General features: G+C 39.0%; 1 protein-coding gene across 1 annotated transcript in view; it reads left to right on the forward strand.

Moving 5' to 3' along the window:
* Nucleotides 1-14,944, forward strand: part of PRKCH (protein kinase C eta) — a 237,969-nt gene that overhangs the window by 1,812 nt on the left and 221,213 nt on the right. The gene's annotated exons all lie outside the window — the stretch shown is intronic.

Consider the following 14,944-nt stretch of genomic DNA (forward strand, 5'->3'; position numbering starts at 1 on the left):
AAGCGAAAGGCATGCATTCTCGCAGGTATTATTCATAATGTTTATGGATACGTGTTGGTTCAGCCGCTCAGACGTGCACACGTGTTTCAGCATGCACATCCATTACATCCCAGAGGTAAATAACCTGCACTGGCAGGGATCGGAGTGCCTGGGTCTGCAGTTGGCAAAGTTTTGTTAAGCAGTTTTTCAAGGAGATGAGATTTACATGATGTGTTTGCAGGCAACTTCAGTTCAGTTTCAGCCCAAGAGGTCTGATTCCTGCAGTTAGTGTTTCTGCTGTTACTGGTCTTGAGAGTTTCCAGGGCTCCTCAGCAGTTTGTGAACCACCCCTGGTTTCTCACCTCACCTGCTTGAATTTCTGTGTATTGACAAGTAGTTGCCCGCAACTTCCTACTTGCCTGTGCTTTTCACATAGTTCCCATGAGGCAAAATGTCTGCTGCAAATAAATTAAAATGTCTAGAGACTCTACACAGTGCTAAAATGCATTTGCTTCCTAATCTTCATACTGCCTTTGTGATGCAGGTGTTATCCTTCCCACATGTACGTGATGAAATGATAATTAGAATGAAGTGGTCTGGTCTGGCTGAATAAGTCCTTTGAAGACTCTTAGGAGTTTAATGATTTAAATTCTGGAGGATGTCAGTTTTGAGGCCAGAATGTGAATCAGTTTTGAAAACCCTGTTTGAAATTAACAAGTGGGGGAATCAGATGGACAGTAAGAAAGACTCATTTAGATATTTATTTTACATTTTGAGGAATTGATACTTTTATCATATATTTTGTAAAATTACAGCTAGCTTGTGGAGTAGTCTCTTAAATAGGAGAAAAAACCATAACGACTGTTTAACTGTAACATCAAATTATATCGAGTTAATTTCTCTTCAGCTGAATTTACTTTGTGGAATTTAGAAGTGGGCTGGAGAGGAATGGCCAAAAGAGAGATTGACATTTTATTTTGTGAATTTCTGAATAGGAAGTAGAGCTCAGTCTAGGAATCTAAATGGAATTATTAAATTAGTATCCAGTTAGGAGTTAGATTGGGCAAAGCTCTAAAGAACTGGGTTCTGAAATATAATGGTGCAGGCTGACCGATGGTCATTAGAAGCATGTTTTCCAAGAGAGATCCTAGACTGGTTTTCTTTACCCATAATCCGCACATTTGAATCACCTGAGGGACTTTAAAAAACCCCCTACTTTTAAAGACTCTAGACGAGACTCTCTGGCTGTGGACACCAGCATCAGTATTTGTCGGTTCTCCAGGTGATCCCAATGTGCAGTCAAGTTTGAGAACCTGTAGTCTAAATGAAGACCACAAGGTAAGGGCTGGAAGAAGCATAAGTATAGGAAGATTCAGGTTACTTGAAAAGGTGGGGTGCCTATTTAGATCTGCCTATTGTCCCACTGGCTGTAGGTTTAAATGTAAATTAAATTTACATATCTTATTTGTCTGAATTAATTATATTTAGGTGTTTAATGTAACCCGGTAGTGGTGTTCTGAAAAATACAAGTGTTTGGTAGGATATATCGGCATTTAAATGACCTTGACATTGGTGATTTGTCAGACACTCATTCAGTGAGGAGGCAGAGTTTTTAAAATTCTTGGTATTTTGAAATTGTGATGATAGGGTAGATAAAATAGGCCGTGAGTTTCCTTTTTAAAAATTTTTTTGTTAAAATAATTTTGTTAAAATATTTGGAAATATATGGAATGCTTGTTTTTTAAATGATCCTCTATAGGTCTAAAGTGGTTTTGAAATTTAGAATTACAGAATTACTTATTTGTCCTTAGCATATTAAATTGAAATGCATAGTTTATTCAGAAAGCTATAAATGGAATAATTTACTCCACGATAAATTTATTTTTTGCAACTGAAATTACAGACTGCTAAACAATGAAAATAAACTAGCAGTTTAATTATCCCTAGATCAGGAGAAGAGACAAAAACAAGATACCTTTATTATTAGAATAAAACAAAGTTGTTACGCTTTTTTGCTTAACATAATTTCTAAGTATTAAGAAGATCGTCTTTGACATTGATTTTGTACCAGTTTCATTGATATTACCTTCTAAGCTTGATGAGAGAAAGAGATCTATTTTGTGCAGTTATATTCCTAGTACCGAGGAGGACGCAGCAACCCATTCCAGTATTCTCGCCTGGAGAATCCCACTGGATAGGGGAGCCTCATGGGCTACAGTCTCTAGGGTCGCACACGACTGAAGTGACTTAGCACACACGCACACATTCCTAGTACCAGGCACAGTGCCTGCTGTGGATTAGGCAATCAACCATTTCTTTCCTAACTACATTTATTTCATTTAATTTGCATTATATCCAAGGAGGTAGTGAGATATAATATGACAGCTGAAGAAGTTCTTAAATGGAAATTCAATGTTAAACTCTTCAATTAGAAAAGATTTCAAAGACCTGAGTTTCTGCCTAAAACTAGGAAAGTAAGAACCAGTCAAATCCTAGGTAAGCAGAAAGAAGGACATGTAAAGATAGCAGAAATCAGTGAAGTAGAAAGCAGAAACAGTAGAGAAAAAGCAATGAAACAAAAACATTGGTTCTCTGGAAAAACACACACACACAATAAAATGGATAAATCTCAAGCCAGAATGATCAAGAAAAAAGATGACACAAATTGCCAATGTTAGAAATGAGAAAACATCACTATAGATCCTATAGACATTAAAAAAATAAGAGAATATTATGAATAACTTTATGCCAGTAAATTCCGCAATTTAGATGAGATGAATAAATTCCTTGAAAGATACAGATGACCAAAATTCATTCAAACAACTAGCTTTATGTCCATTAAGGCAATTGAATTTGTAGTTAGAAAACCTTCCACAGTACAGTTAGAAAACCTTCCACCTTGAGGTCCCAGGTGGCTTAACTGGTAAGTTCTATCATACATTTAAGGAAGAAACATTGACGATTATACAGACTGTTCCAGAAAACAGAAGAAAAGGAAACACATCCTGGCACGTTTCATGAGGCCAACGTTACCTTTATACTAAAACTTGATGGATGCTTTGCAAATAAATAATAGAACTAAAGACCAATGCCCCTTCTGAGTGTAGATATTAAAAAATCTTAAATTTTAGGAAATCACACCCAGCAATATAACAAATGATCAAATGGGGTTATAACCAGGACTGCAAGGTTCATGGCTGATTAAACATTTAAAATCAATCAGTGCAACTCTTCAAATTAACAGAATAGTTTAATAACAGAAAAAAATTCATATGATCAGGTCAATAGATAAAGAATTTGACAAAATTCAATATCCATTCATGATAAAAACTTTCAACAAATTAGTAATAGAAGGGTACTTTTCAACCAGATGAAGGACAGCTGTGAAAAACCTACAAATAACATGTTGATGGTGAAAAACTGAATGATATTCCCCTAAGATCAAGAGTGGCAAGGATAGCTACCCTTACCACTTCTGTTCAACAGTGTAGTGGAGGTTGCAGAGAGTGCAACAGGCGATTAATAAAGTACATGCAAAGGAAGAAGTTAAAGTATCTATAGAAAAATCTAAGACACCTACAAAAGGGTTACTAGAACCAACAGGCTAGGTTTAGCTACGTTGCAGGATCCAAACCAATCCACAAGTTACTTGTTTCTTCAAACTCTCAGTGGACAACTAAAAACTGAAATAGAAAAATACCATTTAAAAGAGCATCAAAATATGAAATTGGATAAATCTAATAAAACATGCGGGACTTGGCCACTGAAAATGAGAAACCATTGCTGAAATAAGTTAAAGATCTAAATAAATGGAGAGAAATACTGTGTTCATAAGTGGGAAGATTCAATCTTCTTAAGACCTAAAATTTTCCCAAATTGTTCAATATATTTAATGCATTTCTAGTCAAAATATCATCAGGCTTTGTTGTAAAAATTAACAAACTGATTCTAAAGTTTATATGAACATGTGAAGGACCCAGACTTAAATTTGGAAAAAGGATGAGTTGGAGGACTTAAAGTATCTGATTTCAAGACTTACAACACTACTGTAATCAAGGTAATGTGGTATTAAAGAGAGAGAGATCAGTGGAATAGAAGAGAGTCTAGAAATAGATTCAGACATATATGATCAGTAGACTTTCTTTTGACAAAGATGTCAAGGCAGTTCCATTGTGGAAATGATAATTTTCTCAACAAGTGCTGCTTGAATAATTGAATAGCTATATGCAGAAACTTGTGCATTGACTTTAATCTTACATTATACACAAAAGTTAACTGAAAATGGATCATAGACCTAAAAGTAGGGTTTTAGCTGTAAAATTTTTATAAGAAAACACGAAAATCTTAGTGACCTTGGTCACCACAAGTATTTTTTCAAATAGGACCCAAAAAGCAAGTACTATAAAGAAATCAAATCAGACTATTTAAATTAACTGTTACTTTTCAGAAGATTCTTAAAAAAAAGACATAATCCACTAGGAGAAATTATTTGTAACATGTACATCAGACAGGGGACTTTTAACAGGAATAGATAAAATGACAATGAGAAAAATAGTTTAAAAATGGGACGCAATGAGAAATGTGTTCAAATTAAAAATGGGACAGAGATTTGAATAGGCACCCTTCATGGAAAATAGCACAGTAAAAGATTAGTTAAGGAAAAGTAAATTAAGACCAAAACCCATGGGAAAGTCTAAAATTAAAGAGACTGATCATACCATGTGAGTGAGCAAGTAGAGCAACTGGAGCTGTCATATACTACTGTGAGGGATATAAAACGATAATCACGTTGGAAAACACTTTTGATACTTTCTTAGTGTTAGGAATGTACTTACTATGGGACCTAGCTACTCTTAAATGAAACCATTTATACATAAATATTTTTAGCTGCTTTATTTGTTATATAGCCCCCAAACTGGAAAATGTCAGTCAACAGGTGAATATTTAAGCAAATTATATATCTATACAGTGGAATACTACCCAGTAATAAAGAGTAATGAACTATTGATACGTGCAACCAAATGGATGAATCTCAAAATACGTACTTTATGTACTGAAAGAAGCCAGACAAAGAGAATACATACTGGATGTTTTCATTTATGCAAAATTATAGAAAAATGTAATTTGCAGTGATAGGAAGCAGAGCTGTGGTTGCCTGGGACCAGGGGAATGAAAGTGATGGAGGGATGGATTACAAAGAAGGCATAAGGAAACTTTTGAGGGAAAAGAACATATTCATTATTTTGATTGTGGTGATGGTTTCCCAGTTATATACTTATGTCTAAGCACTTCAGATAGTTCGCTGTTAAGTATGTGGACAAGTATACCCAATAAAGCTGTAGGGAAAAGACAATGAGGATTTATTATCCTTATTTTTCCAAATAAGATGTTAAATAAGTAAAATGCCTGAATTAGATTTGAGCCAAGGCTGACTCTTGAAAACTACATTGTCTCTTTAGTGGAAAAAAAAAAAAATCAGAGTAGGAGCATTAAAAAAACAAACAAAGTCATTCAATATAGTTTCTGACTTTTAGGACAGTCTCATTTTCTAAATTATCACTGTCAGCTTTTTTTCTATTCCTTCTTGAACTGGTTTATTTTGTATAATTTCTTGGACTTGTGATACCCGAAAATTTGTCCAAATTAAAACCTTATTTCCTTCTTGTTTGCTCGTTCTTCGCTCACTTTCCACACGGGGACCAGCACCTAATATACTTGCTGCAGAGCATGGGGACATGGGAGGAGGCAAGAGGAGCTGGAGGCTGCGTCATGGAAAGACCTTGGCATCCCCTCAGGAAGGAAGGACCTGCTTGGCAGGATCCCAAGCTGTTTTCCTGGTTCAGCCCTCCTGAAGACATTCTGTTCCCTCCAGCACTGGGAGGGCTGCGTTCTCTCAACTTCTCACTCAGGGTACCTGCCTGGTAGTCTTGTCAGAGGAAGCAGCCAGGTTACCACTGGGCAATCACTGATTATCTTTGCCCTTTATTTGTGGATCCAGGTACATGGATTTAGAGCATCAGATTGAATCTTACAGATTCATTATCTGGTGGTTCATTCTCTGTTGTATTTTGTAGTTTTTTATTCTCACGGTTGTTTTTCTTTGAAGTCGATTGGGCCGGAGTGTTTAGGAGGAAAACATTTTAGCGTGTATCGGGAGGTTTATCCCAGTATATGTGAATTGTATTATTTATATTGTGTCTTCACTTTCATGATAAGAATTTTGCTGCAGTGGGGCTGGCTGTTTCTCATCATGGTTAAGTTGTGGTTCAAATGTTTCAGGCATTTTCCAGACCTCATTATCTATTACCCTTCAATGCACTCAACACTCTCAGATCATTGTTAATCTGTTTTATTATACCCTTCTCTTTTGGGCTATTATCACCTTGAGATCAGGGACCCCCGTCTCTCTTATTTGCTGTTCTAAGTCCAGCATCTTGGGCAGTGTCAGGTGTATAGTAGGTACTAAATATTTGTCAGAATGTGTTTTTGGAGCAAGTAGAATGTAAGCACTTTGGAAAGATTTTTACTTAAACATTCATCTTTTTAAAAAGAAAGAAATGGAAGTAATTGAGGAGTGACCAGTTATTCCAATGATCAGTGTTCCATGTAAAAAATTAATTAATTGCACATCAACTTGTGCTTTAAAGACTGGATAAGATTTTTTATCCTTTGTATATGGTAATAAATTGAAAATTGCATTTGGAAAACTACTGGCTTTTGCTCATTTTAAAAGACTGATTACCAAACCTGTTAATATGATGTGACTTTGTTCACTGATAGTTTGTGAGCCCGACATGTTAAATTTGGTTGTACTTCAACAGTGGAAAGCTAATGAGGTTGGTGGGCAGAGTGAATCATTGTATCTTATGTAATTCTTAGTATAGTTTTGGTATCTAGCAAGAGTTTAGAATGATGACTGTTTGTGATAGTAAAAGTGCAATAATTTTTTACGAGGTAGGTAGCATTTACATAGAATCAGAGAGATGCCTTGGATTCTTTGTAGTCTGTCTTCTATTTGGCAAAACAGTTGGCTAGGTCTGGTACTCCATTTATGTTGGCTGCTGGCCCCATTTTGTTAGAATATAATGAAAATGAGGCCTGAAACTCAGTGCCTGATCACTTTCTTTCCACTTTCATCACTGCTGTATTCAAAATTATCTTTCTCAATTGCCAAGCTGATAATCATTCCTTTACTTAAAACCTTTCGGTGGTTCCCCACTGCCCTTAGGTAAAGCACAACTATTTACAATGGTATAGAATATTCTTCACGAGCTGGGCTCCGATTTCCTCTTCAGCCTTATGGCTCACCTCTCCCCAGCCCACACTTTCGTGCTCCAGCCACAATGATCAGCTTTCCGTTCCTCAAGAGCCATCATGCTAATTCCTGCTTGTGCTTCATGTCTCGCTGTAGATATCACTTGACCCAGGAAACTTTCCCTGACGTGCCAGGTCTCGGGTTGGCTCTCCTCCTCCTTAGTGTTCCCTCAGCATCCTAAGATCTCTACTGTCCCCTTCCCCTCTCTCCCGAAGGGACAGATGTATGAATTGATTGGGCTCCTGTGGAAGTATATGATATTGATCAGAGGAGTTCAGGGTTTAAAAGTGTGGGCTGTTGACTGAGGTTCATCCCCTCTACCCTAGGGTAGCTACTGACAAACTATTACATGTTTCTCTATGAAATGCCAAGCCCTGAATGAGCCTCCCTCCACCATTGAGCCTTCCTCCACCATTGAGCCTTCCTCCACCATTGAGCATACCCAACATGGTGCTCTGCCCTGGGGAGACCAGTGGGCAAGACAGACATGGCCCTTTTCTTCATAGACCTCATAATTCCATGGGGGAGAGAGAGTGAAGAAGCGGTGACTGGGGAAAACAACTAGGAAATGACAGGACAGAAGTAAGGACTATGACGCTGGTGAGTGCCCACTTTGGGGAGACCAGAAACATTTTCCTGGAGGAAAAACAGCTAATTTTTAAGCCTTCAGCATAGATTGCATGGCCACAGGTCTACTTCAGTTAAAGGATTTGGAAAAACCATCTCTCAAAAGAAGAAAAGGAACTTCTAACTTGATAATGTTTTCCCAGAGAGACATCATAGATCTTTTTGAAATGTAAATATTCCTGATCCCTAGAAAGCTTTCCATCTTCTGAAAGTTTGCTGCTGCTGCTGCTAAGTCGCTTCAGTCGTGTCCGACTCTGTGCAACCCCATAGACGACAGCCCACCAGGCTCCCCCGTCCCTGGGATTCTCCAGGCAAGAACACTGGAATGGGTTGCCATTTCCTTCTCCAATGCATGAAAGTGAAAAGTGAAAGTGAAGTCACTCAGTCATGTCCGACTCTTAGCGACCCCATGAACTGCAGCCTACCAGGCTCCTCCATCCATGGGATTTTCCAGGCAAGAGTACTGGAGTGGGTTGCCATAGCCTTCTCTGTCTGAAAGTTTGGAGGGAACTAAATTTCAATGTCTGTGAACAGATAACCTGAAAGAACATTTAACTCCCCAAGAAAGAAACAGTAACACCTTTCTTTGAACCATCAAACATCCCAAGTTTTGTGCAGATCAGAAAAGAATCATAGATGTTGAAGCAGAAAGGTCATCTTGTTTGGAACAGTAACAAAAAGCCTGACAACTCTTAGGACCATGGACGCCCTGCAGATGTACTCATTTGGCAGAGATGTTTTTAACATTGACTCTGAAGAAATGGCAACCCACTCCAGTATTCTTGCCTGGAAAATTCCATGGACAGAGGAGCCTGGTAGGCTGCAGTCCATGGGGTCGCAAAGAGTTGGACACGACTGAGTGACCTCGTTTCACTTCCCTGAAGACATTTCACTCTGTGGGGTTTGCTGTAGACCTCACCACTCCCTGATACTCAGTCTCCTTTAGCTGCTTGATCCTGGGAGGTTTTTGAGTTTTTGACTCCATGATAGCTCAAGTGTTTTGTTTTCAGAATGTGGGAACCAAAGCTCTAGCTAGAGCATTATTGTTTCCTTAGCTCATGTGATATATGACAGACACACACTTATATACTAACATCATACACACACTTATACACTAACATCTACATAGATATGAAGATATACTTATTCAAATCTATTTAGATATGTAGTCATTTATTAAATATATTAAATTACATATTTGCTTATTTAAATATTTATTTACCTATTAATATGCTTCCTAAAATTTTAGTGGAAGCTGGCTTATTAGTAAATATATGGGAAGTTAACTTTAACTGCAAATTAGTTTGGTATTAACTACCCAATTAAAAAAGAAACTCTTTGTATTTCATTGTACAACTTACAGCAATATCTAAGTACTGTGCTATGAGAGTCAGGAGAGCTGGGGTCAAGGTTTGGCTTTGCCATCTGTCAGCTGTGACCTCAGGCAAGCCTCTGTGTAATAGGCTCTCAGCTCCCTGGTTTCTAGCAGGAGGGGATTGCACTAGAGTCTCTCTAGGGACCCTTCCATCTCTAAAGCTGCTGCCTCCATATGTTAGGCAATTACATCATTTCTTTGCTTTTGGAGTAATTGGTTTGGTTTTAAGCAGTCAAAATGACTTATGTCTTATCAAAGTTAGTAACTCCTAAGAATTAAATTGGTCCAAATCTAAATTGCTCAGGCTTGGAGAGGATTTAACTCATGTCTAAATGACTTTTAGCATTGGTAGTGATGTTGGTGTTATTTCCTTGGCTTAGAATCAACCTTAAGGAATTATAGTGGGTTCTCATTTTAAGTCGTGCAGTTGTATCTCCTGATTTACACTAATGGGCTCCCCATTCTATGGGACTGGTAAGTTATGTCCCTGTTTTCTTGCATCAGAGAGAGACTGAGAATCACACCCTTTGAGCTTTTGCTAGAAGCCATTCTCACTAGCATGGTAATTAATGCTTTGTTGTCATGAGGTGTCTGTAGCCACCAGTCTATATATCCACCCTGCTTGATGACAAGTCCTATAAATCACTTGTACAATAGACATTTTAATTAGATGGCAGAATGAGCCCAATGGTATTGGCTATTGTAGTGTTTATGTGCTATATTGGAGAATTTTATGAGTTGGGAAATTTTTGTTGAGAATCATGGCCCTATATAGGGAGATTTATCAAGATTATTAGTGTATTTCTGTAGCACCAATACATTAGAGCAGTGATTGTCAAAGCAGCTAGGACATTTTAATAGAACGACTATACCAACAGTGCTTTAATTATGTGCCGTCTTCTGGAAAGTTCCTTTGATTTTTACGTAAGTTCAACCCTGACACAACTTTGACCTTACAGGGGGAGAAATGCTTAAAAGGTAACCAAAAGTGTTTAGTTTGCTCTATGGTTAAAAAAAAAAAAATTTGCCAGAGGATAGAACCAGGGTCACCATGAGCCCCTCATAATTACCTTAATGAAATAAGTCATATGGGGCCAGTGTGAGCATGTTCTCAATGTAGAGCTTGCTCTCCAAGTGCTTAAACCAGAACCACAAAGCTGAATTTTTCTTTGCAAGTCAGATATATTTCTTGCACTTACTTGGCGCTATTTCTGCATCTTCCATTTGATGTACACTTACATTCGATGTGTCTCTGTCCTCGCCCTGGGCTTCAGTGTTCTTGTCTGTGGTGGCAGGGGCTGGGCAACCTGTGCTCTGTGGCCTCTTCCAGTATCTGCGTTATGTGGCTCTGATCGTTGTTCCATTAGACAATGCAATTTCTGCTCCCTTCTGAAACATCTTCTGGAGATTGTTCTGCTGATACTGATTTGTTCTAGGCTCTGAAATTATTTTTGGAAGAGCGCACAAAAGCTGTATTAGCAGCAGTTCCTAAACAAAATGCATTTATTAATTTGTGAGCTGTTCATCTCTTAAGTGCTTTAGTATATATTACTCTTGATTTATCACAGTATGGAAGAGTTCAGAATGGGTTTTTAATAGACGCAGTGCTTTGGAAACCATGTTTGAACCCTGGATCGTTTTAGTGATGATAAAAGCTATGGACCCTGTTTCTAGAAAAACGCACGTGTGTGCATATTGACAATGTGCTGGGAACAGTGTCATCAGTTTCGTGGTCCCCAGAAGCCTAACTGTGGATACCGGCTTCAGGTGTTAAAAGGTATAAAAAATGAGGTTGTTATTAATTTCTAATTCCTAGGGTGTGTACTTAAAATGTGTTCTCACTTCTGGTTCCCGGTGAAATATACTAGATTATGACCCATTTTAGGACCTATTTGGTTGTGTCATTTAGGTATTTTCAGAAGTCTCTACTGTTGAACGGTTTCTTTTAGGTTTGCAATAGATGGAAAGTTAAAAAAATAAAAAACTGGGACATTTTGAATGACCTTGGCTTGATGTCTTCTGTTAAGATAACCCTCTGTAAAAAGAGATAGGATTTATCAGTATACTTAAAATATTTACCCTCTTCTTGAACTGTACTGGGCCTTATGGTGAACCACTGTGCTAATCCAAGATAAAACGATGGGATCAGTGGTTCTTGCCTGCTCCTCTTGTCCTGTGATGTCAGGTCTCCAGTGGCCTGGGTCCGTCTTGAAAGTGAAAGTCACTCAGTTGTGTCTGACTGTTTGCAACCCCGTGGACTGTAGCCTGCCAGGCTCCCCTGTCCATGGAATTCTCCAGGCCAGGATACTGGAGTGGGTAGCCATTCCCTTCTCCAGGGGATCTTCCTGACTCAGGGATCAAACCCATGTCTCCCACACTGCAGACAGATTCTTTACCATCTGAGCCACCAGCCCAAAAAGATTATCTGTTCCTGAGTTATAGCTCACCTTGCCGACGCCTTGGAAAATAGCCTGATGATCCTAGAAATTGAGCTGAATGGAGATTGCCCAGAGTGCAACCCCCTAGCTAGTCAGAGGTAAAGCTTGAATCTCGCTCTCTGGACTTGATTCTTTCCTGACACCATCCTAATGTGTGGAGGAGGCAGCAGGAAAGCCATTCAGTCATTCATTGATCTATATTGAGCACCTGCTGGGTACCCCGCTCTGTTCTAGGTGTTATAGATGGGATAGAGAACACAACATTCAGAATCTCGGCTCTCACAGGCCTTTTACCCTCTCAATAAGCAGGCAAACAGGTAATTACAAGAATAGCCCATGGTGGTTAGGTGCTAAGTAGAGAATTAAAACAAGGTGGTGTGATGGAGTGTGACAAGGTGACTGCTTTACTTAGAGTGTCAGAGGACTCATAGGGTGCACACATTTTGGCTGAGACCCAAGTGGCAAGAAGCATCCAGCCATGTGAAGGTTATGGAAAGCATCTGGGCAAAGGGAACAGCTCAGGAAAAGGCCCAAAGGTGGCGACAGGTTTGACATGTGAAGGAACAGAGAAGGTATGAGAAAGGGCATAGACTTGCTGTTAGCAGGTGCAGTGTATTATCCCAGCTCTGCCGCAGTGAGCCTGTCCCTTCAGCTCTATTCTCTCTCCTGGAAAACGGTGCTCAAGTTAGCTACCACAGAAGGCTGGTGTAAAGATTTGATTTAATACGTAAACCATGCTCAGCACAAAATAGGTCCTCAAGAAATGGTAGCTTTGGCTGCTTTTAATCTCCCAAGGAAATTAATATTTTGACAAGGACCTTCTGAAATTAATCATATTGGCCAAGGAAAGGCATTCGGATGGTTTCACTTTAGACAATGAAGGCAGTGATGTAGGCGCTTCCTGAGGAATGGGGGAGGTTGTAGTTTTTGTGTGTGTGCGTGCAAACTCACTCATGTCTGACTCTTTGCAGCCCCCTGGGCTGTAGCCTGCAAGTCTCCTCTGTCCATGGAATTTTCCAGGCAAGAATACTAGAGTGGGTTGTGGTTTCCTACTCCAGGAGATCTTCTTGACCCAGGGATTGAGCTGGCGTCTCCTGCATTGGCAGGCGGAGTCTTAATTGCTGACCCACCTGGTAGTCTTGTGGGCACCCCTCAAATGACACTAAGGCATCTGCCTGCTTGCGACCTGTTTCAGTGCCATAGGTTCCAAAAAAAAAAAAAAAAAGAATAGAGGAAAGGAAACAAAGACATCAAAGTTTATTCCAGGTTCTTGAATTTTTTAAATGATATATTTATTTTCTATGGAGTCATAAGTATTAATGGAATGTTTTAATACTTAGATAATTGTACTGCAGTGATATAATTGATAGGGTTCCAGGTGTCTTACTCTTTTAGAAAACTATAAATGTGTGGAGAATTAATAACCATAGTGCCAGTAATCATGAAGGAAGTAAAACCTCAAAAATTATAAGTGGGTAGTTGATTCTTGCTGACTTCTGCAAAGCCCATTTACCTGATTGAGTATAATTTGGGGAATTAACTCTGGATAATTTTGTCTATTTTTGAATAATTTTGGATCATGTCTGTTTTGGCATCTGCTAGATCTCCGGAATATTTCTGACCATCCCTTCAATATCTATCTGGTCTCTGTTGAATGTAAAAAGACACATTAGCATTAGCCTAAGCCATATAAATCAGAATGCAGAATCTACAATGACAGAGTCACAGCACGCAAATACAGGCTTTGAGGAATATTTATTGGACAATGACCATAATTAGCAGTGCATCGCAGTGTGATGGTTGAGTGTCAGCCAGATTGGGTTCAACTATTCATTTTGCCTCTCATTAACGAGGTCACTTGCCTGGAGAACCCCAGGGACGGGGGAGCCTGGTGGGCTGCTGTCTTTGGGGTCGCACAGAGTCGGACACGACTGAAGTGATTTAGCAGCAGCAGCAGCAACGAGGTTGCTTAACCTCTCCTAGCCCCAGCTTTCTCCTTGTAACTTACTACCTATCTCATAGGGTTGTGTGACAATATAGTGAAGACTTAGGTAAACTAGTACAGTGCATGACATATACCATTGTAGAAAACTCAAAGTCACAATTACCACCACTCTACCAGTACTTAAATATGAAGTCATGATCCCAGCCTTTTCTGAACTTAGCTTTCAAAGCAGTAAAATGTTTATTTACACAGCATTTTGGAGTTTTTAATTTTAAGGAATTTAGAGGTCAGAATTTTAGAAAGGGTTTTTGAGTCTAACCTTCTTGGCACGTTTGCTTTTTATTTAGGATTCTGGTGTGTAGGATGGTTATTGGTGAAAGAGAAGATGGTTTCCTTATCCTAGGTTTGGGTTAAATTCTGCACATTTGTCCATTTTGAAAGATCTTGAAAGGAGTCTGGGGAATCGAAGCTAGAATTACTATAGTCCCAATGTTGACTAAAGTTAGTTTATGGAAAACCTTGAGTTTGAGTCTGTTGGTTAGCGCATCTGATGCTGAACAGGGAGAAGGTTCTGAGTTAGGGGCAATAACCAGAAAGAAGTAAAGTTGCAATATTTTAGTTACAAAAATCCAATGAAGCTGCCATTCAAAAGCTGAAATGAGAATGTTTATCGCTGAGAAAAGATGGTAAATAGCCTCTTTGAATAGGCATTAAAAGATGTTTCCTTGACTTAAGTTTGAAGATATAATGCATTGGATGTGAATTATTCTTTCATGCTTAAAAGGAGGAAACAATTTTATAAAAGTGCATCATTTGACCTTGTGGATTTCCAGGTGAATCAAGGATGCCAACAAGGGTGATTTGGTTTACAGAAAATATGACCATTTTCCCCATATCAATTATCTACAGCTTTATCAGTTAAATCAACACTTGTTTGGGGTCCTAGGTCTTTCATGGGTGATTTTAAGTTAGGTGTGTTCTGATACAAAAATGTTTACTCTTTCAGACCAGAAGTTTCATCTGCTCCATAGTAAGGCCCAACAGCATTCATAGTGATGTTCAGTGCAGGCTTGGTTCTGGCTGCTCAGAAGTCTTGGTTGGCTCTTAAGCTTCCCGGAGAAGACGTTGTTTCTGAGTCTCCCTGCTGGGCCCCCTCGCCTTCTTGTCATGCACATCCTGTACCTGGGTTGTGGTTGTATTGATTTGCTGGGGCGCTGCTGTTGCAGATGTCTGGGGGCGAGTGAGAATGTGTTCGTGGGTGTTGG

The sequence above is a fragment of the Ovis canadensis genome, chromosome 7, assembly GCF_042477335.2.
Source record: "Ovis canadensis isolate MfBH-ARS-UI-01 breed Bighorn chromosome 7, ARS-UI_OviCan_v2, whole genome shotgun sequence".
Lineage (NCBI taxonomy): Eukaryota > Metazoa > Chordata > Mammalia > Artiodactyla > Bovidae > Ovis > Ovis canadensis.